This window comes from Notolabrus celidotus, chromosome 22 (genome assembly GCF_009762535.1).
Source record: "Notolabrus celidotus isolate fNotCel1 chromosome 22, fNotCel1.pri, whole genome shotgun sequence".
NCBI lineage: Eukaryota > Metazoa > Chordata > Actinopteri > Labriformes > Labridae > Notolabrus > Notolabrus celidotus.
This window is the reverse complement of record NC_048293.1, coordinates 19,914,013-19,937,686: the sequence shown is the minus strand read 5'-3', so window position 1 is coordinate 19,937,686 and position 23,674 is coordinate 19,914,013. Positions and strand designations below refer to the sequence as shown.

The following is a 23,674-nucleotide window of genomic DNA, read 5'->3' as shown; positions in this document are numbered from 1 at the left end:
AACAGAGATTACAGACACACTTCACTTAGAGAGAATTAGGTTGTTCTTAAAAACAGACTTGAGAAGTTTGAAAAAAATTGGCGCCCACTGATCTCCTTTTTGTAGAACTGAAATCATTAACTTTTTGTACATTGTCAGGTAGCACTCCTTGGGAGGGTTGAGGGAGGGGGGGGGGGGGGGGGGGGGGGGGGGGTAGTTATAGTTATAGTTCTGCTGTTAATTCTATGAGAAAGACAGTTTTGCCTTATAATAAGGAATGAATAATCCGAATTAGTGATGATGTAATGTCTGTAAGACCAGGTCTTTGATTTATACTGTTACATGAACATTGAATGTCGATGTGGATGCTTTGTGGAGATCCTGTTTTCCTTAATAAACACATTGAAGCAAAAAAAGTGAAACCTAAAAAAAATAATATTAAATAAATTTTATATTTAAATGATATTTGTCATTTCATTTCAATACAATTAAGATAAACATTCTAATGAATGAATGAACAAGTGACCTGTCAGTCACATCATACCCTTTACAGACGTCTGTAACCACGGTAACACGCTTGAGCACGTCACTCGAATATATCAGCCCCTTGATTGTGTCGCGTGACCTGAAATGAAAGTGACCTGTTCGTCAGAAACACCGGATTTTAACAGTTCATGGAGGTAATAATGTGAACGCAAGAATGAAGGAAGTGTCAAAATAAGAAGCAAGAAGTTTGCAAAGTCTGCAGACTGGATTTTCCTCACGCGCCATGAGCAAGTGAACGAGGAGCGTAGACCTGCTGAAGCGGTAAATTTCAAATTCACGTTTGTTGGTTGTATGCGCAGTTTGCTGCAGAGTGACCTTTTACTGCTGTTTGTTATGCTTTTTTCTCTCGAAGCTTTACTCTTGTTGTTGTAGTTGTAAGGCTGTGTTTGTCGAGTTGTGCACACACCTTCAGCTTGATATGTGAGCAGCATTATGTTTTATTAGTTCCTTTTTACGCACCAGAATGGCTTCATTTTTTTAAAACGACTGCTCAACTCTGATGACGTAATCAATTAAGCAAGATAACTAATGTCTGTGTCTGATACATCACTGCATTCAATTCTGCAGCATTAAAACGGAAAGTATTTCAGGGTTCCCACTCTTTTCCAGAGATCATTTTCCAGGACATTTCCAGGACATTTTCATTAATGATCAAGCTGGTATGACAGTCTAAATTTAGTTCCTAATTTAGTTACTAAATAGTCTAATATGTTCCTCTCAGTGGAAGTCTACATTGAAAGACGCGTAGTCTATGGCTATCAATGAAATCATCTCTTACATGCTTAAAAATGATGGCAAATTGATAATAGAATAATGCAACCACAGATGTACAGCACTTCACTTTATTAGTGCAACCAAGTAACAATGATGGGTAACTCTCATCTCAGCTTTCTCTTTTCTCAAAAAATATAAAATGAGCTAAGAAAAAAACAAAAGAACCTCCAAAGGAATCAGGAAGCTGCCTTCCTGAAATAATTAAATATTAATAATAATCAGAGGATCAGTGCAATAATGACCTAAATAGAACTGAATGACAAAAATGGCCACAAATGTTTCTCAACTCAACTCAGACTCAAAATATACCTGCTTAATCATGGTATTCATCCTGCTAAGTGGTCAATATAAAACAAAGCAAATGTTATGTTTTTTTACTTGAGTTACCGTAAACTCTGAAAAAATTGCACCGGTGTGAAGATGCACTCTGTATTTGAAGATCTCTCAGAGATTTCAAAAAACTGTCTTCCTGCATGGCGATGTCTATTATGATCAGCGATGTCTACAACGTGGAGTTTCTGTGCAGCTGTGTTGCTCTTTTTGTTCCGTTTGTTTCAGGAGTTCTGAAACTTTTTGGAGCCAGGGACCCCTTACAGGTGAGAAAATTGTCCATGGCCCCCTCATAATTGTAACACAGATTAAGCACATTAGTGATGTGTCATGATCAAAAGCTGCGGCTCTGAGAGCCAATGCTTTATAGTGAATCAGAAGAGCCAGCTCGCATCAAGAGAGAGCCGGCTCCCAGTTTTTTCCTTTCGCTGCTTAGCTCTCACAGTGCTCAGCCCCAGCTCTGCTCACAGCAGAACTTTGTTTTGATTGGTCAGCATGGCGGCCATGCGGCCAATCATATGTGAGGATATAGGATATAGGTGATGGAGGGGAGGCTGTGTATCGTGGCTTCATCTGTTCCTTCAGAGAGAGTCTTCTTAAAGACCGGGCAAATACTCACTTAGAGGAGAAATCGGATCAGACCATCCGAGCTGAGGCAACTGATTTTACTCAATGCCAACCTGAGGACGTTAATAATGTTTGCTTGAGTTTGGTTCTGGTTCTGTTTGCTTGAGTTTGGTTCTGGTTCTGTTTGCTCGAGTTTGGTTCTGGTTCTGTTTGCTTGAGTTTGGTTCTGGTTCGGTTTACCTGAGTTAGTTCTGATTCTGTTTGCTTGAGTTCGGTTCTGGTTCTGTTCTGGTTCTGTTCTGGTTCGGTTCTGGTTCGGTTCTGGTTCAGTTCTGTTCTGGTTCGATTCTGGTCCACGTCTGGTTCGGTTCTGGTACGGTTCTGGTTCGGTTCTGGTTCGGTTCTGGTTCGGTTCTGATTCGGTTCTGGTTCGGTTCCGTTTCGGTTCTGGTTCAGTTCTGGTTCAGTTCTGGTTCGGTTCTGGTTCGGTTCTGGTATGGTTCGGTTCCGGTTCGGTTCTGGTTCGGTTCTAGTACGGTTCTGGTTCGGTTCTGGTTCGGGGCTGGTTCGGTTCTGGTTCAGTTCTGGTTCGGTTCTTGTTCGGTTCTGGTCCGGGTCTGGTTCGGTTCTAGTTTGGTTCTGGTTTGGTTCTTGTTGAGTTTGATTCTGGTTCTGTTTTCATGAGTTTGGTTCTAGTTCTAAAACCTAACCTTATCCTAACCCTAACCCTAACCATAATCCTAACCCTAACCCTAATCCTAACCCTAACCCTAACCCTAACCGTAATCCTAACCCTAATCCTAACCCTAACCCTAATCCTAACCCTAACCCTAACCCTAATCCTAACCCTAACCCTAATCCTAACCCTAATCCTAACCCTAATCCTAACCCTAATCCTAACCCTAACCCTAATCCTAACCCTAACCCTAATCCTAACCCTAATCCTAACCCTAACCCTAACCCTAACCCTAATCCTAACCCTAATCCTAACCCTAATCCTAACCCTAACCCTAACCCTAACCCTAATCCTAACCCTAACCCTAATCCTAACCCTAACCCTAACCCTAACCCTAATCCTAACCCTAACCCTAATCCTAACCCTAACCCTAACCCTAACCCTAAACACAACCTTAACCCTAATCACAACCCTAACCCTAAACACAACCCTAATCACAACCCTAACCCTAATCATAACCCTAACCCTAATCACAATCCTAACCCTAACCCTAACCCTAATCACAACCCTAACCCTAATCAAAACCCTAACCCTAATCATAACCCTAGGATCAGGGTGAGAATGATTTTGTAACAGAAGAAATGCACACAATTGGGCATTATAAGTCTTCTCATAAAAACACTGTACGTAAAAGGGTTTTCAACACAAACTATTACTTTTTGCAAAATTAAAGTAAAATATACGGCTACAAAAGATCCTAAATTAAGAGCCGTTTGAGAGTCGAAAGAGACGGCTCTCTGAAAAGAGCCAAACTTCCCATCACTAAAGCACATGCTTTCTACCATTTGCACTCTTAGTTGCCCTTGGAACTATTTGTATTGTAAAACATATCAATGTAAATCCTTCAGACCTGTACCATAGTGATAAACAGATAACACTTCAATTTGAATCAAGTAAATACCACTTGTATACTTTAAAACAGAGGGTCATTTCATTCCTTGTGGACTCAACATGACAGCATTTATACTTTTCAAGTAATTGATCTTAAACGCTTTCAGAAAATTAACAGGAGCAAGACTCACATTTCCCTTCAAGCCACCAAATGGTATCATAACAATGGTGTATATGCTGTTTTGTAATGACAGCACAATTTTAGAATTTATTAGAAATGTATTCAAATTATTTCACGGACCCCCACGCTATGGTTTTCGGACCCCCAGGGGTCCCAGGACCCCACTTTGAGAACAACTGAGCTAGAGTACGGTAATTGAGCCAAGTGTACCATAAAACATAAACAATATACCCCCGTTTTCTGTGAATGCATGATTATGAAGTGAAGGAGAAAAGATGTGAAAAAAGTTGCGCAGTGTCTCAACTTTCAATGAATGGGGATGTGTTAATAGGGTCAGGTCAAACACAGCCATGTTGGAATAATTTTCCAGGACTATATGTGATTTTCCAGGACATTTTACTTTTTCTCCCATTTTCCAGGTGTTTTCCAGTACTGGAAAACTGGTCAACTGTTTTCCAGGTTTTCCAGGTTTTCCAGGACGCGTGGGAACCCTGTATTTACATGGCCATGTTTCTCCACTGTAGTTAATTTTTTACTAATGCACAAATGAAAGGAACATCTGTCTACTGCTTCACTCACTCCAGCTGCATCCCTCCTGCATACTGTGGTGTACTGAAAGAAGGAATTATGAGATACCTAACACGAAACTGAAATCAGAAAAATCATTGATGATCATTTTCAGTTTTTGAATCACTTTGAAAATTGCTAATGACTCCAAGACCATGAAACTCCTGAGTGTAGTATATAAACTCAATTGTATTTTATGTTCACTGTGTGGCTTCAGGGTAAAGTTTGCTATTATATACACTACCAGTCAAAAGTTTAGACACACCTTCTCATTCTAGGGTTTGTATTTATTTCAATTATTTTCAACATAGTATATTAATACGGAATACATCAAGACTATGAAAGAACATATATGGAATTATTTAATTTAAAAAAAAAGTGTTAAACAAAGCAGAATATGTTTTATATTTTAGATTCTGTAAAGTAGTCCCCGTTTTCCTTCATGACAGCTTTCCATACTCTTGGTATTCTCTCAGTCTGCTTCATGAAGTGGTCTCCTGGAATGGTTTCTAATTAACATGAGCCTTGTCAAGAGTTCATTTGTAGAATGCCTTGCCTTCTTAATGTGTTTGAGACCATCAGTTGTGTTGTTCAGAGGTAGTGTTAGTGTTAGTACATAATGAATAGCCCTATTTGACTACTGTTGTAATCCAGATTATGGCAAAACCAGATTAGTTCATAGTTTTGATGTCTTCAGTGTTAATCTACAATGTTGAAAATAGTTAAAATAAATGAAAACCATTGAATGAGAAGATGTGTTCAAACTTTTGACTGGTAGTGTATAAACAAAGCTTCACATGCCACTTTGAATCCCACAATGCCTTCCGAAGCTGTTCGAATTTTTAAGGTTTATCTTTAAGTGAGTCCCTGACCTCATCCTGCAGATACTTTCTGATAGAGATAGATAAACTGGGAGTTATGATGTCATTCCTGCAGATAGTGTACTCTCTGCACAGATTGTTTCTCCTGTGTACATGGAAGCCTGCTATAACATGATTGGCCTATACTGCTCAGGCTGCAAATGCACAAATGCAAAAATCAAGACCCCAGGAACAGATTGGACATTTTGTAGAATCTGTGAGTACAGATGAACTAACTTCTAGCCATGACTTTGACAGCAGAGGACTTTGCAGCATTTTGTAATTATCAAATTGTTTCTGCTTCCTCCCCCAATTCTGACTCAAAACTTTAACCTACTGTTCAGGACTGCATAATGCTGATTGTTACATACACCATTGTTGTGGAGCCCAGCAGGCTTTCACAGTTGTCAATTATAAAAGTGATCTACGCCTACACACTAAAAAAATGTTTCTAAAAGCAAATAGAGCTGTGTTTGAGCAGGTTTTTGTTTATAAATGTTAAGAACATATCATTTCAGATGTTAGGACATGCTTAATGAGACCTTTAACTTTGATATCTTTGATAAATTTTATATGTCAATCCTAATTTTCAGAGGCTAATGTGAAGAACAAAGCTTAGTCTGAAGTTGTATCATAATAGCTGGATCCCTGGTCTTGGTAGAGATATCCCAGCCTGTGTGTAGGCAGATGAACTTTAAATCCTACTCAGACAGTACAAGCTGTGTGTCTGTGTCTATACAGAAATACAACCCAATAGCCTAATGTCCTCTGTTTGTCAGACCAAGTTTTGTGCTGCTCTGGTGAATTGCAAGCTTTCAGTGCATGTTGTAATTATATTGTGTAGATTGTCTGTTTTTGCATAGGCTGCCAGTTACATACAGTCTATAGGAATAGAGTTGCCAAGTTTAACATTTCGATTTGAAGAGCCTGGTCATGCTTTTTTGCTCTCAGCCCGATGTGACATAGTTCCGCTACAGGAGGGCTAAGCTGCTGCTGTCATGTCCTGTGCACTGGGATATTTTTGCCAGTGATAATTTTGAAAAGCTGAATAGGAAATGGTTTATTTTTCTCTTTTAAATATTGTTCGGAGCTACTGAAGGCCAAACAACCAAGCAAAAAATGCTAATTAAATGATAAACCTTTTAAATTAATAAGCAAAGTGTTTTTTTAAAGCCATTTTATGTGGATAGTTGGAGCACAAAGTCATGTGTACCCCTAAAAAAGCACACAGACACAGAAAACCTATTTCTCTAACAAATAGGAAGAGATACATATTTGTTAAAGGATTCATAGACATAGGGACACATTGCTTACATGCACTTCCAATTCTAAATCCTCCAGCTGCTCTAGCAGAACCACAGCTCAGACGCTCTCCCACTCATCTGCAAGGATGTTGCACAAACTAGACCTAACACTGTGGTCTGTGGGCTGAGAGCAAACTCAACTGTTGTGTATCCATGTGGAATGGATGTTGTCTTTTAAAGTTTAAAGTAAAGTAGAGACATCTTGCAGACAGAAGCAGATGCATGAGGGTGGTCATCACATTGTTCAAGTAGGAAGTGTTTTCCGGTGGCTGGTTTTCTTGCAGAAATAAGGAGAGCATCTCGAGTATCGAACCATTCATTTGTTCAGGGTGAAATGTTAACTCTCCACTGCACCCTCCGTTTTACTCTCAGCCACATTAGGTCACATAATATGAAGACAAGAAACTCTGATTCAATTCTTTCACTATTTTATGAATCCAATACACACGTGAATGAAACGGGGCCGACTATATGACCCACTTCTGTCTTTTAGAAGAAGAGCTAAAGACGGGAGCTAGTGGCTCTAACATCACTTCACATCTCATGAATACAATACTCATCTGAGCTGTATTTTAAAACTGCCCACACCAAGTGTAGTGAGTCACGAGTAATTACTCCACTGTAATTCACCCACTACTCGCTGGACATTTCAAAACATATATTCATCTTTCAGATACCAAAAGGTACATTTTCTTACATAAGGATGGAGTAAGATATTAAATCATCTGGTTGAATTTTTTAAATTGGTATCATAACTACCCATGTAATTCAAGCATTGGATCACAGATAGAGATGTGCACTTGTAGTGTCACCCTCGCTAGTTGACAACAGAATTACTGCTCAGATAAACAAATGAATGATAATTTATTGGTGTAGACCTTTGGCAAGGGTTGTTGGCCCTCGTCTTGTAATCTGCGGTCAGTCTGCATTGCGCATGTGCATCCTTCTCTTTGGAACGTAACATTGTTGTTTTACCCGGATACAGTGATGCTATTTTTTGATTGGCTGTTGGGTAGCTATATTTCTTTTTTTCTTTTTGATTAGCTGGCGTGTGGCTGGCAAGCTCATTCTGAACTCTATGGGAAACCCAGTTGATTCCTACCTGTTCCACAGTTTAAAGAAAAGTGGCGCAACTTGGTTGGCTTTGTTCTAGTAATATCTCTGCGTGAGAAATACAAACTGTGGCGTGTGAGTGTGTGAACAGGTTGAAATGAGTGTCTCTCGCCGAATGCGTGAGACTGGAGAGCCCTATGGTGGAATTTGGCAGTGATGGTGCTAGCTCTGCTAATGCCAGTGACACTCAGCAGATGTATTTGACATGGTTTACCAACAGACTTTGTGACCGTGTATCTTGATTTTGTCTGTTTTCTTTGTTTCCCTACCTTCAGACTAGATATGTGGAATCCAAATTTCTGTTAAATCAACATGGAAATTAGTCACTTAAGTCACTTAAGTCCATCACCAATCACAACAGCATCTTTCTATGCTTCTATGCAAGGAATTTTATATCATCCGGTTTATTTTTTTATTGCTTTGGGTTGGAAAAGAATGCCATCTGTGTTAAAAAGGTGAACAGTTTGCCCTTATGTACCTGACAAACTCGAGGTCATTGCTGTCTGAAAAGGTACTACTGCTCTATCCGATGCTCTGCAGAGAAGCACAGTGATGCAGCAGTGAGGTTCTCTGGTGTAGTTTCTCCCTCTTTATTGGTTATGGTGCAACTTTTCTACTGTAATGTAGGCCTGCTAGTTCCAGCTGTGTATTTATGAGCTAACTTTCATTTTTACATATTTATACCTAAGTTACACCGTTGCTCTGTTGGAAACAGTGATGCATGTACTCTGTAACCTGACTGGTTGTCAAAGGTAAGCAACAGCAAAGCAGTAGTTTTTATTATTTTTAGAAATACCTACCAGGTGGCTGTGTTTTTCAGATGAACAAGTCAACACAACACAGAGTAAGCTGGTTTCAAAGTAGGTAGAGGGCAGTGTGGGACGCCCACTTAAACAAAGCTCCACTGAAGAGATGTCAAGAGACACGCTGTGGAGAGGCAACAGAGACGATTTACTACTAGTGGCTGTGCTGGTGTAGTGGAATCACACAGAATAAGGAGGAGGTGAGTGTCAGATTTCATGGAGAAAGTGAGAGGCTGCTAGTGTGAAGAGGAAGCTGCAAAGACTGACTGCTACAAAGGCATGGAATTGAATTGCGTGTATGTGTATTTGGGTATATGGAATATGTTGGAATGAGGGCAAGCAAACAAGATGAATGTGATGAAAACATGGAGGAAAAGTGAAACTGACGGGTCAAGAGATGGAGGGCTGGATTTATAGCGGAGCATTTTATTTTTTAAAAGCTCACCTGCATTATATTACCTCAAGTGATTACAGTAAGGCTGGGAGCTGTTTCACTAAATCATTTACACTTTCATACAACAACCGCTTTTTCTTGATGGATTGTGTTTGTTAGTGCAGCCTTGTCACAAGGCATGCAATATGGCCAAGGTAATGCAAAATCCCAATGGTCAAAGGGAGAGAGACTGCATGTTTGTGGATATTACAGTGGTGCAACGTAACTAGACGCAACTATACAAAGTTGAGGGTTAGGGTTATTCTTTGAATATGTTCTTTATTTCAATAACCTTTTAATGAAAATACTGTAGTTATTTAATATTTGTCTGACATCTTATGCTTTGCAGAACACAAGCCTTCATATCACTTCTGTTGACAAAAATCATGCATTAGTGCTTTGCTTCGCTTTCAAGTACGATCTTAGCTTCCCACGATCATAAAGCAAAATAACTGTGATCCAATGATTCCTGTGTGGTGGTTCTCACTTTCTTCCTCTCCTCCCTTCGAACAGCTCTTGCTTCAACTTGTTTTGAGAATGAGGAGGAGAGAGAATGGCCGCCAGGGCTGGACTGGCAATCTGGCATACAGCACGTTTCCTGGTTGGCTGGCTCAACTTGGGGCTAGTAGACTAAAATACGCCATGGCTTCTCTTTGTTGATTTATAGGGTAATGATAATATGATCACCATAAAACTTAATTAACTTTGTTTATACGCTTAGCTAACATCTAAACTGGTGAGTTATATTTTGCGTTAACATTTAGTCATGTCTTCATGATTATAAGCTAAAAGCAAGATTTATCTTTGTAGCAAGCCAATGTCTGACCAAAGCTCACTGTGGCTTTGCCTGTGCTCCATGACCTCTTATTTAAGCTAGTTTTTTCTGTCAGTGTCTTAATATGTGTGTACATTTCATCCTCTTTAACTGTGCAGCTCTGTTCCGGTAATATAAATGAAAGACTGTTATGGCTTACATGCTGTGAATATCCTTATTAGGGTAGGAGCTGATGGAGCAAAAATGTGGGTTAAAGTACAACTTGCAGAACTAGGCTGTGCTTCTCTCTGGCGATGAGGTTTGCTGTTGGTCGTCTAAAGTTATCAGTACTACATTTTGAATGTTGCATTTGGTTGGAAAGCAGCAGAACTACTTTACTGGATTATTTTTTAAAGATGTGACTCAAGGACTGGAACACTTTCTCTACCACTGTGATATTGTGTGGCAATGTTTGATTTTATGAATTCACATTCTTGCAGTTCAGAGAGGCTGTCAGTGTCAGGCCAGTCAACAGAGGGGATTTGTCTGTGAAATAATGTTTTTTTCCCCCCTTGATCTTTGACTTGCAGCAAAGACATCAAAACTGTCACAGCTGTCCAAGAATGTGTTTGCCAGAAAGTTCCAGATCCTCCAAACTTTAGAAAGAATGTAAACATCTACCCGGAACTAATGGGAGGATATGAGAGAAGAAGTGTGTAGGTGTTTCAGAGATGGAGTTTAAAGTTTGGCACATTACCTCTCCGACACCAGTACCAAAATAGCTCACTTGTTTTCAACAGCAAAAGGATGCAGTCCTCCCAAGTCTCTGATTGACAATTTTCTAATTTTGAAGAGATAAAAATTGTCTCTGAGCAAATATTTCAGAACTCAAACCTTTACTTTGGAGTTTCAGAGTTACATTCATTTAGATAGAAAGAGTGTGCTTTGAATAAATCTGTGCTAAAAGGTGAAATACTGCCAGTGTTACATTCTTAGGATACTAAGTTCAGAGATGTCTACAGACACCTACTCATCAGTGTATAGATGAGACAAGATGTTACTGACAGAGGTGTTCTGGTTTCTGTTTGCAGTTTTATTGTCATCTGGGTACTATTGACCAATCATGGTCAAGTGAGCTTGAAAGTTGATATCTCAGCAGAGAGCAAAAGAGGAGAGTATATTGAGTGAGTTCTGAACTCATAAACAATTGTCTAACAACATCACAGCTTTGTATTAATACTTTAAAATACAGTCTCAACAATAAACACAGGCATCAACACACTCTGACTTAGTTCTTGCATCTCAAGGTGTAAGTCAGACTTAAACTATGCAAATTGTCCCAAAACTGAGTCCTAATCTGGATATCATATACCAAACATGTGAATATCCACTTTCTAGGATAACTGCCTCTGAAACCTTAATTGCCCTTTCTTCCTAGATTCATTTTCGGGCTTTAGCCTTTATTTGATAGCACAGCTAGAAAGAGGGAGAGAGAGAGGGAAAGCAAACAAGGGTAGAGAATGGAGGATAGCATGCACCAAATCTAGTTGTGACGGAGAGTCCAATGACCAGTGCATTGAGGACCATCATTTTCTACACATAGGGTGCCTACTCTTCCAGCCGAGCAAAACCCTGCCCTTTAACAGTATAGAGATGACATCTTCTGCCGTCAACACAGCTGCTGCTGAATAAAAGTGTGAAATATCAAGGACCAAGTACCATTAATACCCCTGTTGCAAGCTGTCATGTTTGAGACATGCAGCTGCCACTCTTTGGCTGGTGGGCTCCTTTGTTACATGACGGAGGAGAAGGTTTGATGAAAACGTTGATCCTTTGAAATAAACTAACTGTGGGCCCAGAGGAAACTGACAAACAGTTAAAAGGGTGTTCCTCATTCTCTAAATGGTGACTAAGACAAGAGTCATGGACACAAAAATGCACCTAATGTATTTACTACTGAAATCAAAGACAGTGTGGCACAAATGTTTCCTCGTGAGTCACACAGCTGCTGTTTGGCTAAATGTTCTTCATATTAACCATGCAACAGGGTAAATGTTGTTACAACAGAGAAACATGAGCTGCACTTGCTTCCTGGGTATGTTGTTGCCTGGTTACAGAGCAGATAGGAGGATGTTGAATATCAAAGTTAAATTTAAATATGACCTCTTCCTGATGTTCAATGTTCAGGCCCCTTGATCAAATGCAATAGATTGTAACAATGCTGCTTGAGTATGAAACTGAGTTAGCATGTCCTGACCGTGTTTTAGTGACAGGAAACAACAATGAGACGTGTCTGAAAACAAGAAGCCCTGCTCGGGAGAAAGTGAACAGGAAACGGTCACAATGTACCAACGACACAGGACTGACAAAAATCCTTTTTTATTAAAAGTAAGAAGCAGGATTTAAGAAGGCGGCTCTGTTGACATTTTGAAAATATTACATAGTATTGTATCTTATTACGGGTCAGTTATTATATTATATTTTTTATTTAAAAATGAAATTAAATGCCGTCTTACAAGAAATCACACCATATTGTGAAGTAGATGTTCAACTATACTTGTGCAGGTGACATGTTCCACTATGCTTATGAAAGGCAGCGCTCCCTTTTTATCTTTCTAATGAAGTGTGTATGCTCTCTCTTTGATGTAGAGCTGCAACTCAAAGATTCAATTTCTTTACTCCCAAACATCATATCTAGAAACTTATCTATAAAATACCCTGATAATCTGTTATAGATAAACAGGGGCTGGAAAAGAAACTGATTCATTAGAGAGTCAGAATGATTATAATAGCGGTTCTTTTTCTGGAACTAGTGTATTCGATGTACCTTTTTGGCCTGTTTGCAGACCTCTTTACCTCTCTGATGTATGCCACATAGTTTAGTTTGATTGCTTAGGCATCCAGAAAGCCTGCCCCCTCCATGTCCTTGTAAAAGTGTCCAGGTGAAATGTGCTGACCCATGATTCAGTCTGCCATGATTATGTCACAAATTTCAGTTTAATTTGCATTACTTGGATGCATATTCTTCCTGCCACCTTGGCTGGTAAAGTAAGCACATTCACCCAACACTGCACAAAGACAACCGCATGTGGGTGAGAGTTGCAAAGTTCCAACCCGTTTAGACTTAGGTGTTGTACATGAGAATCTCTGGGCTTAGGATAGAGCAGGCATAATTTAAGAAAGTCAGTCAACTACTAACTAGGGATGGGCATTCAAAGCCAAAATACTATTCGATAATCATTGCCATGTATTCAATGATTATTTGAATAATCAGGGAGTAGAGAGTGGGGGAAGACATGAAGGAAATGGTCGCGGCCAGGAGTCAAACCAGCGACCTCTCTGACGAGGACTATGGCTTCTGTGTGTGGGGCGCTTAGACTGCTCGGCCACCAGCGCCCCATATTCTCTTTTTAATGCAGAAAAAAGAAACAGCAGTTAGATGCTCTGCTTTGTTGCCTCATTGATAAGATACCACATAGTTTCTTTATTATGAGTTTATTTTTACTGCTGAAGCTACTTAACCCATATATTTGTGTTGTGTCTTAACATAGAGTACATAAGATACAGAGACCAACAGATACTATGATGATGATGATAAAGCTACCTGTGATTAAGAAAAAGCAGAGGAGCAATCTTTAAAGAGTACTACATTTCCCATAGTGTCGTGCCAGAGAGCTGTATTATTATTGTGTATCGTTTCCTAAAGAATTAAAGTAAAATTAAAAGTTTTGTACATAATAATGCTGTTGCAGTTGCAATTTATTGTAATTCTTAGAGTGTCAGCAGTATGCATACAATCAAGTGTCTGCAGCTCAAATGATCTGGTCGGGCTTTAAAATCCTTCCTGTTTTTTAGGTCTGAAGGTTTACAGGTATGATAAATCCTCCCCTCTAAAGTAAGACCCAGAGCTTTGTCTTCATAACTTTTGCATAATTCTGCATGTGTGCATACTTCATCCCTTTGTTGCTGATAGATAAGCAAAAAACTCCTTGTAGCAGGGAATGAAGAGTGCTCACGTAATGGCTAGGTTAGTGCCAAAAAGCATATTTTCTGCAACGCTGTTTCTTTAGCATCAGCATAAAACACTATCTAAAAGTAAACGTGTGAATTTGTATGTTTTCTTTGCTCTGTTCTGTCTCATAGCTTCAGATTTTCTGATCCTGAGCCCTGAAGGTAATGGCTTAGTCAATGCAATCCAAAGGACAGTAATTTCACCTTTATGACTATCACCTCTGTGCAGAGTGGGCTTTGAAACGTGCTCTTTGATAAATGATTCATATGTGCATGAATTATCAAACTAGTTAGGTCGTTATACCCTCGCAAACCAACGCGTCAGTCGTCTCCTGGGCTGTGCAAGCTACAAACCAATCCAAGCTTTAGCTCCTGAGAAAGACCAACCCTGATTTCGCTTGATGGTGGTGATGTGACAGCTTTGATGATGTAACGAAACAAACACCACAACGTCATGGTCAAACACTTTGAAGGCAATTAACAAACGATGGGCTCTGTAATTAATGTTGTAGAGCCCAAACAGCAGGATGCTAAGGTTCATTTCCATCTGAGTTTCCATGCCGGCAGTATTACCACTTAGTCTTTACATTATTAACTGAACTGTATGAGGGGAATGAATCACTAGAAGCACCAAAAAAGATAACAAGCAGCAATAAATTACAATATTATCACAATACTGAAGTCATGCTACAATACAGCTGCTATATAAACTGCTGTTTTTAACCATTTGCTAATCACTGTGTATTGCAACTCCATATATTGTGATTTATTGCTGCTTGTTACCTTTTTTGCAATCATCCTTTTTTGTTTTGCACATGTGTAATGTGGCATAACTGAAGACCCAAACCAGTTAAGATTTATGCATGACTCGAGGCTGATTTATACTTCTGCATCGAATTGACGGTGTAAGCTACGTCAAAGGTCTGCGTAGCTCCTGTACCTACGTAGAGGCCTTAGCACGTATAGTTGACGTGCACCTCCTCCAAATGTAACTACTAGTAGAATCAAAGTGGGCCGCAAGCCCTGTGATTGTTCTGCTCACCGGCATTGTATTTCCCGCATTCACAGCACTACCGGGATCTCCGCTTATCGGCCGTGTATTTCCTCTCCTCCTCTCTATTCTCTATCTAATCATGTCTGTATGATAAACAGCAACATGTATCAGCTGTAGATTAACAGAACACGCTCTGAATCTCCGTGGAAAAGTCAACAGAGATCGTAGCGGGGCCGGAAGCAGGCGACCGGCTATCGGAGAGACCACACTGCCCTCAAGCGTTTCGGCGGAGAATTGCTGCGCGACACGGACACATCGATGCACAAGTATGTGGTGCTTATGTCCGCGTCTGCAGAAGTATAAACCAGCCTTCATGATCATCATTTACTGATATTAGTAATTGACAAATTTAATGTATCTGCAAATGTTAGAGAAGAACATGAGTTGATGATGTGCCAAGAAGATTCACCCTTGAAGTAAAATACACAAACTTGGTGAAGAGGTTGATGTTTTGCAGATCTGAACTCTGTCTTAAACTGAGAATTCAATACCAAAGAACATAAAACCTCACAAGACGGTACACAGACACATTGTGCAACACATCACAAGCTTTGTGAATGGCTGTCATGGACTGAAAGAAAAGCAGCTTTAGAGAAATTGCTTTATAAAGAAGTCAATGAGGCAGGAATGCAAAAAATGTTTTCGCCACAGTTGCGAGCCGTGGCAAATGGTCGGCATTCTGGTTTATACAGAAGAGAGGAGGAAGTGCTTCTTATTTCAAGATGAAGTTCAGATTTCAGAATTCATGTTCAAAAGGTGATAGGGCTGAGTGTTCAGTATAATGCCTGGAAGATTTTTGTTTTTTAATGCATTTTGACTTTGTGCTCAACATTTTGACTTCAACTGAAAAATACAACTCACAAGGGAAAGTCTCACTCCTCTTATCTTTTCTCCATCTGCCAGCCTTATTAGACCTGTGGGTTTGAAAGTGAATTACCATGAAAAAGGTTGAAAATAGAAGCATTCAGGTCTGCTCAGATACATATTGTCTCTGTGTTATGATGTGATTGACTTTGATTCATGTCTTTAAGACAGAACTAAAGCGCCTTAATTGCCTTCATGAGTTGTGAGTCATAGCTGCTGCTGCTGTAACTGAACTTTTTTATACAAGGCCAAATGAAAGGTTAAACTCTTCCAACTAACCTTTTACTGATCTTAGAATCATGATACTTATCTGGACTTCTTTCCTTACACGGTATCTCTTACTGACGTCTCTCTTCAACCTTTGCTCCAAAGCTTTGTTTGAGTTCAGGTTTTTCATTGACCCAACTCCATGGTACTCTGCTTTTCTCTACATGGAAGACATTTCTGGCTGTATAACCATGTAATAGGCAGAAAAGAGTTGATATGGGAGTATGACTCAATGCGTCACCTACAGTGGCTGACAAGGACAGACCAAAACAACTGCATTAACGGAAAATAGGGGTGCAACGGATCAAAAAACTCACGATTCGGATCGGATCACGGTTTTGAGTCACGGATCGGATCATTTTTCGGATCAGCAAAAAAAAATAAAAAAAATAAAAAGACAAATATAACTTTGTCCTCCATTTATTTTGTAAAACACTTTTAAACTTTTGCCCATTAAATAAAAACAACCATCAACTCAAAATTTACTGTGGGCCCAGTCCTGCCTCATTCACTGCATTTCATGGCATGGCAGGTGAAGGAGCAGAGGAACTTCAAAAGTTTCACTCCATTCTTCTTTCAATCGCTGATTTTTTCCGTCCAATTTTCTTTGAGCTGCAAACTAAACACACTGTTTTCGTGCATTCTAGGGTCCTACAGCTGGCAAAGTGCCAATATGCGAACTGCTCCATAAACGAAAGTGAAAGTTAAAAATTGCACTCGCAGCAGTTGACTTTAAGTGACCCAGTAACAGCCTGTCTGCATATCATTGACATGGAGACAAGTCCCGGTAAACACGCGGTGACACGACCAAAACACAGAGTGAAGGAGTAACAGTTCGGGGGCCACAAATAGGCGGCCGGATGCAGCCCGCGGTCCGCGTATTGACGGCCTCTGGTCTAGTGGGTGCTCGACGGAATTTCATAATGGCTCAAGCACATTCAGCATTCACTGTATTTCACAGGGAAACCAAAATGCTCCCATACATGTGACTTAAAAGTTGCAGGAGGGTTTTCAAGTTCCTCTGCTCCTTCACTTACCATGTCTACCGCTGCGCTTGATGAGTGAGGGTGGATTGAACATGCGGTCATCACGTGAACACGCGCAACTTTTTTCATCAACTGATCCGCGGACCATGCCCGTGTCGATCCGTGGAGAGGCATCCGTACGGATCACAGATCAACGATGATCCGTTGCACCACTAACGGAAAATGCACTGTAAAAAGAAAAGAAGACTTTTTAATGGAAATGCTCCAGGTTTAGGCCGCTAATTAGTAGGGCGAGGTGAAAGGTTTATTTTTGACCAGACTGAGAAGAAAAGCAAACCCTGAATCTGTTAAGATGGGAAAGTGGCCAACTTTGGTATCAGAGAGTAAAGCTAAAATGACTGTAGCCTGGAGAGTCTGACCTGGACTCTGGCACCTGCAATGGCAAAGACATGGTGGAGATTGGAGAAGGGTGAAGGGAATGTCAGGCCTAATATTTTCTTCATCTCAGGAGACCTGGGCTCCTGGGGAGGTTCTGTGAGGCTGCTCTGAGATGCCTGGAGCTAGTGCTACATGCACAGCTGACCAGAGCTACACTTAGCAGAGGTTACTTTAGCAAAGCTTTCTGTCCATCAGAAACTATTTCTCAAGAAAGTTATGCAGGTTTTATTTATATTTGAACTAGGGATGCACCAAAATGAAAATTCTTGACTGAAACCGAAAACCAAAAATGAGGAAACCAAGGCGGAAAACCGAAACACTGACTTTATCGTGCACGCTGCTTTATTCCCACATCCAAGGAATGATCTTTATAACATGGATCAAGTACAGTCGCGATGAAGTGCCCTAATTTGAACAGTCATGTTTTGGCACAGTAGACATGTGGACGTCGTCATCAGGCACTCAACGCTGTGTTGACTTAATTATTCATATCTTCCTCTCTGGCATCAATAACGAAGCTTTGCATCCTTTGTGAAAGGCCACATCTTTGAAGCAGTTTAATTATTATCAGTGCATTCAGGCTGTTGGATTTGTTTGACATGTTTGCATGTGTTTCTGAGTTTGGAAGCATCTTACATATAAAATTACTTATTACTTCATCACTGAATGGTTACATCTAATAATTCTATTTTACAAGCAAAGAGAATAAAGCTTGGAAACTTTCTCCAACTTTAGCTATCCTTCAGTAGTCGTGTGTATGCATTATTTGTGAGTGCTTGGCTTCCTTCTATCTAAGGAGGTGTTAGAAACACAACAGCATATATAAGTCTAAAATAAAACAGAGAGCATCATTGTTCAACAGCAAAATCATTCTCTCTAATGAGCATCAGTAAAGCCCAGTTGACATCTTCATTGTCACAGCGCAGCCCTTTCTTCCTCTGGATAATGTTTCTAGACTGAAGCCTTGTGATCCATTTCTTTGATATAATCATTCAGTGTTCGTCTTGAGAGACCAAACAGTGCTTGATCTTGCTCTGAATTCTGGGTACACATGTCAAATGAACACACATTACTTAGGGGAGCCTGTTAAGTGCTGTCAGAAGGCATTCCTGTGATGGTATTTCAGGGCTCGGTGTTTGGCAAGGCTGGTATTTCATCACATGCTTTGACACAGCCTCTTATCATTGTAAAGTTGGCTGAATTAGCACTAGCTCATTAATTTACATGAACTGCTTGTTTAACATCTCAGGAAAAAGGTTAATAAACATGTCACATTTCACAACCTCTGTTCAGCTCAATCAGAGCATTGAAATATGAAACTGCCGTGTGATTTACTCTCAGACACAATCTAATCTTTCTTTAGGGTTTTGTGGTAAAAGTGGTCCATTATTATTCATACTGTAACCCAGCTCTACTACTTGTAAGTCGACGCTGACTGAAGGCTGGCCCACACTAACGGCCAAATTCCACCAGATCCGTGTACGGTCCGTCTCCGATCATTAGATCTGATAGGTTTTTATTCCAGTCAATGTGTTAACTCCCACTGGATCCGCTCCGTTGCGCTCCGGCCCGACTCTGATCTGGCGCGCTGGAACGCAACAGATCAGATATGCCAGACTTCTATTTTTGCCGGATGCCGGAGAACGACGCATCAATATGCAAAGAGAAGATGGAAAGGGACAGGAAGTCAGGCACCAAAACAAAAATAAAACATCTGCTAAATTTTCAAAATAAAACACCAGATGGTATTTCACTTAACTACAACAACAAACCGTCATGATGAGCGGAGCCAGGCCTGGAGTCAACAGGTCAGAGGTTTTTCGGAGGACCAGAAAGACAACATGGATGAGGAGAGGAGGAGGATATTTATCAATGCAGTAATTACCGCAAGAAACCTTGGTCTCTTGACTCCAGCTGTCCGGCGGTCCTGCTCCGTGCTGCATTACGAAAAATGCAACGGGTGGGTGTTGACGGATGAGAGAGCACGGAGCCGGACTGCAGGGGATCAGAGATGGACAGGACACGGATTTGGTGGAAGTCGCGTCTAATGATTTTTAAAATCTTAACCAATTAGAGAGAGACCCCACACATGATGAGTAAATAACATATTTAACCGTTGTTTTCTTCTAATGTGTGAAGTGCAACTTTAAGACCAACAAGCACAACATCCAAATATCTTGTGGCTTTGCAAAGCTTAACTTCTCTAGCTGCTAGTTATCTGGGACATGCATTGCAGTTACACATTCTGTTCATCTCCTCTCCTTGTCACTTTGATTATAGTATGTTTTATGTGATACTCCTGTTTCTGCACTCCAAGTATATGCTTTGCGTTTACTTACTTTGCGTATCCGTAGCTGTGTTTGTTGTGCTTTCTTCTCCATCTGGCTTGCTTCCTGATTAGCTATCATGTTTTAGTGGCAAACCATAGAGTGTTTGTGCTTGGTTTTCCCTTGAGTTCCCCCTGCACAAAAGGATTTCTGATTGTGAATACTGAACATGTTTTGGAATTATGATTTCATATTAGAGCAGATTGTCTTCTGAGCAGATTAAGGAGGATAAAATCACTCTCAGCATACCTCACACCACAGGAAAATATAACAAGATAGCCTGTGGAGCCATCCTAAAATACAGCCTTTGCTGACTTTAGTTGGACGGCAGACCAATTATGTTGTGTTGTGTACCCTGCTTTGCTTGTAATATCCTGTCACTTTTATTCAAGAAGGTAAACTGGGTTGGATTGGGAAGCGTCTTTCTGCAGAGGAATGGCTGCATTATCAAGACCTGCTGTCAGGTTTAGAGGCAGATAAAATCAAAATCCCAGCTTGTTTACAAGACAGTGGTTTATCTAGAAAAAAATACTGTACCAGCATGTTGTGACAAACAGAAAGCCTCTTAGTAACAACTCATCCCCCACTAATAGCTAACAACAAGCACAGTGGGTGGCATATTAGCATGAAATCTTGGAATCTGCCTCGTCTCTTTAACCCTGTTTAACCTTGACTATACTTGTAAAAAATAAAATGAAAGCCTATGAAATACTTGACACCTCTATTTATGAAAATGAGACATTTATGAATTATTTAAAGTCGCCATAGTCAGGTTGAAAGGCTGTTCAATTAGGGAAGGGGTTACTGCCTTGAGTCTGTCAAGGTTTCCAGTGAGATCAGGAGACGTGTGTTGAACAAATGGCTGTACACACGTGTTATTGGAGTTGGGGAGCAGTGTGTGGAATTCTGCGATGGTCTTAATGAACATTGGGAGTGCTTAGTAGACATGAGGGCTCCTCGGATGGAAATCAATGCAGGCCTTTGTCGCACGGAGAGAGCAGCCAATTCAAGGCCTCGGCTGCCTGATGTGGTGCTGGCAGACTTAGACGAGCATTTAATGACGCGTCACTGGCCCGGACAGGTAATCAATTTATTTAGGCAGTAATGTATGTATCCCAAGGTAAATCTTTAATTAAGGGGCAAAGAGAAGAGGACAACTGTGATGCAGGAGGCCAAGGAGTATGAAAATCCAGCAGCGAGAAAGGATGGTTCCTAATTTCCCTTTTAATTAGCTGGAGTTCCTTCATACTCCGGTTCTTTTGTTACGCTGTTCAGCTTCATTTCTCTGCCCCAAGCTGGGCTCCAATGTGCAAGGCAAGTTTTCATAACCAACATGTAAGAAATACTGTTACAACTTCAAATAGATCATTTGAGAATCCATGGGATATCAGTAAGAACCACATCAGTTGTCAGGTCTTGAGTGGACCCACTGATCCACTACCTGCACTTGCTCCCTCTCTCTGTTTTATTGGTTTGTGGTGTCATTTCTGGATCATTTCACTGTCATGAAACAGTGCACACAAGCACTACATAAATCACAAACAGAACTGTCCCTTTAACAGAGTTTGTTCATCTCCTGCTTTCTCTGTTGCACTGTGTCCTCCTCCTGTTCTGGAGTGACCCATGTTTTCCTCCTTTAGGACTATCCATCTCAATCTCACTGAAACAAACAATGTGGATATGAACTTCTGAATTACGGAGCGGCAAAACAATGAATTAATAAATAAAAGTGACAGATGTATGTTTGTGCAAAGCAAAGAAAAAGAGTGACAGTTTGAGTCAAGGCTCATTGATTAATCCAGTAAGCATTTGAAGGGTCTCAGAGTGTGGGTGGGACTGTTCAGTGAGCTGAGTAAACTCTCCTCTGTGCTGGTGAACTGCCTCGAAGTGCTGACTGTGCGCACTGAAGTGGATTTGTTTGTTATGGCCAAACTCATGCAGGTGACAGTGTTGACAAGAATCATGTTTTCCATGAGTGCATAACAATAGACTGTATTGAAAACCAGAGACAGCCCCTGTGACATCAGATACTGGTTTATGGACTGCTGATGCCACCTTTTTTACTTCAAATAACTTCCACAAGTTATTTTTATCCTTAGTTGTGTGATTTCTTATAGTTTATATGCCGGACTCAACTTATAGTGCATTTATCTTTTATGTGCAAAGATGTTATGGTGTATTAGTCGTCTTCCACATATACATTTCACTGTAGCATGCAGTTTTACCAACAATGAATGAAAGGTGAAAACATCAGCATATCAGAAACGGACTCAGCAGATAGCGAAAGGCCGCACAAATTTCTCTCAGGGCTCAAGTATTCAGTTTGTATCACTCTTTTTAATTTCAGCCTACACCAAGGTAGGGATGGGCAATGATTTTCCAATATTCAAATTTTGGTTCACTTTGTAAAAATTCTGTGTGTGTGTGTGGGGGGGGTGATAATTCGAATAATCGTCGAATAGATGCTAATGATTATCGAATTGTATTTTGGCTTGAAATGCCCATCCCTACACCAAGCTTGTTTGGCAATATTCAATGGGACCACTACCCTTAATTACTCTGATGTATCCACAGCTCATGTGTTTGGTTATTGACAAAATTTCAGTAGAAAGTTTGAATACTGCAAAAAAGTTTTTAATCCAGTTTAAATATAAAGTCATCAGTTGATCAAGTTTCAGCTTGTGTTACGGGTTGAGTTGGCAACCTAAGCAAGGTTGTCCTCATTTTTATTCATATCATGCACCTCCTCCTGAAGCTCTCTAACTTGTTTCCAGGCCAGCTACAAAATAGTAGGGTATCTTATCCCTCCAGCATATTCTGGGTCTGTGTGGTGTCTCCTCCCAGAGTGATGTTCAAAATAGCACCACCAAGGGGGATACAGGATGTACATACTTGTATAGCTTGTATAGGTTATTTATTCTGATAAAAGGAAACCATAGCCACCTATACTACCGCTGTGACGAGTGGGTGATATGGAGAGGAGTGCATTTTTTGAGAAACTTGGTGATTAAGGAGAAGTTTAACCAATACATCATAATCTAATTGATCTGAATATTAAGTGTCATTTTCTAAAGGTACATTTTAAAACAGGCCAGGATAACTTAGCCACAGAGGCCTGATGTACGACTACTGATCCATGGTGATGGAGAGATAGACTGAATAATAGAAGTGCAGAAACTTTAACAGCGTTGTCCAGTGTACCGCCTCCTCAGGCTAAAACTGGTCAAGACTCATTTTGACAACTTCTATCATCAGTAAGTGTTGTATTTCATAGCATGGCATGGTACATAGGCTGTTAATTAAACTCTGTACCAACTTTACCACAGACATGTAGAGCAACACCTTCACCACTTTTTTGCAGCACTAGCGTGTATGTGTAGAAAAAAGTCTTTCCATTTCAGCCACTGTAATATGTCTGCCTCGGGCATTCTTGTCCTGAGCTTGGGTCAAAATGATCTAATATGAAGACCAGTGCTAACCTGCCAAACAAACAGCAAGAAATGCCACTCTTATGATACTCACTTATCCAGCCAGCTAGCTAGCTCACATAACAGCTGGTAAGTCAGTCAGCCAGTCAGTTCCCCTGCGGCATATCTGTTTGTCTGAAAACTCCTCAGCCAATTAGCAGCTGTGGCTACCGGGCAGCCAGACTGCCCTAGCTGTAGCCTGCCAGCTAATGCAGTATCCAACCAGCCAGCCAGTTTCCCCTGCAGCAACAGCTGTTGACCCTGAACCACACACTCTGTATGGGCCTCGATCTGCTCCTCTCACCTAGCCACAAAAAACGAAACAACTGTCACAACAGAATGTCTTTACAAGTCGAAAGGCTTATGAATGCACAGACCTTCTCTTTCACTCAGACATCAACTCATGAGGAGGATTTTTTTTCTTTCAAGGACATTTTTGCCTGATTCCAGTGCTTTCATATTCAAAAGACTTTGAAAGTTAA

General features: G+C 40.4%; 1 protein-coding gene across 2 annotated transcripts in view; it reads left to right on the top strand.

The window, feature by feature from the left end:
• The first annotated feature begins 569 nt into the window (after positions 1–569).
• The window catches only part of alk (ALK receptor tyrosine kinase), a 258,669-nt gene continuing 235,564 nt past the window's right edge, over positions 570–23,674 (top strand). For both annotated transcript variants that reach the window (XM_034675246.1, XM_034675247.1), the window contains exon 1: positions 570–786. The gene's annotated coding sequence lies outside the window, so the exon portion shown is untranslated. The remainder of the gene's footprint in view (positions 787–23,674) is intronic.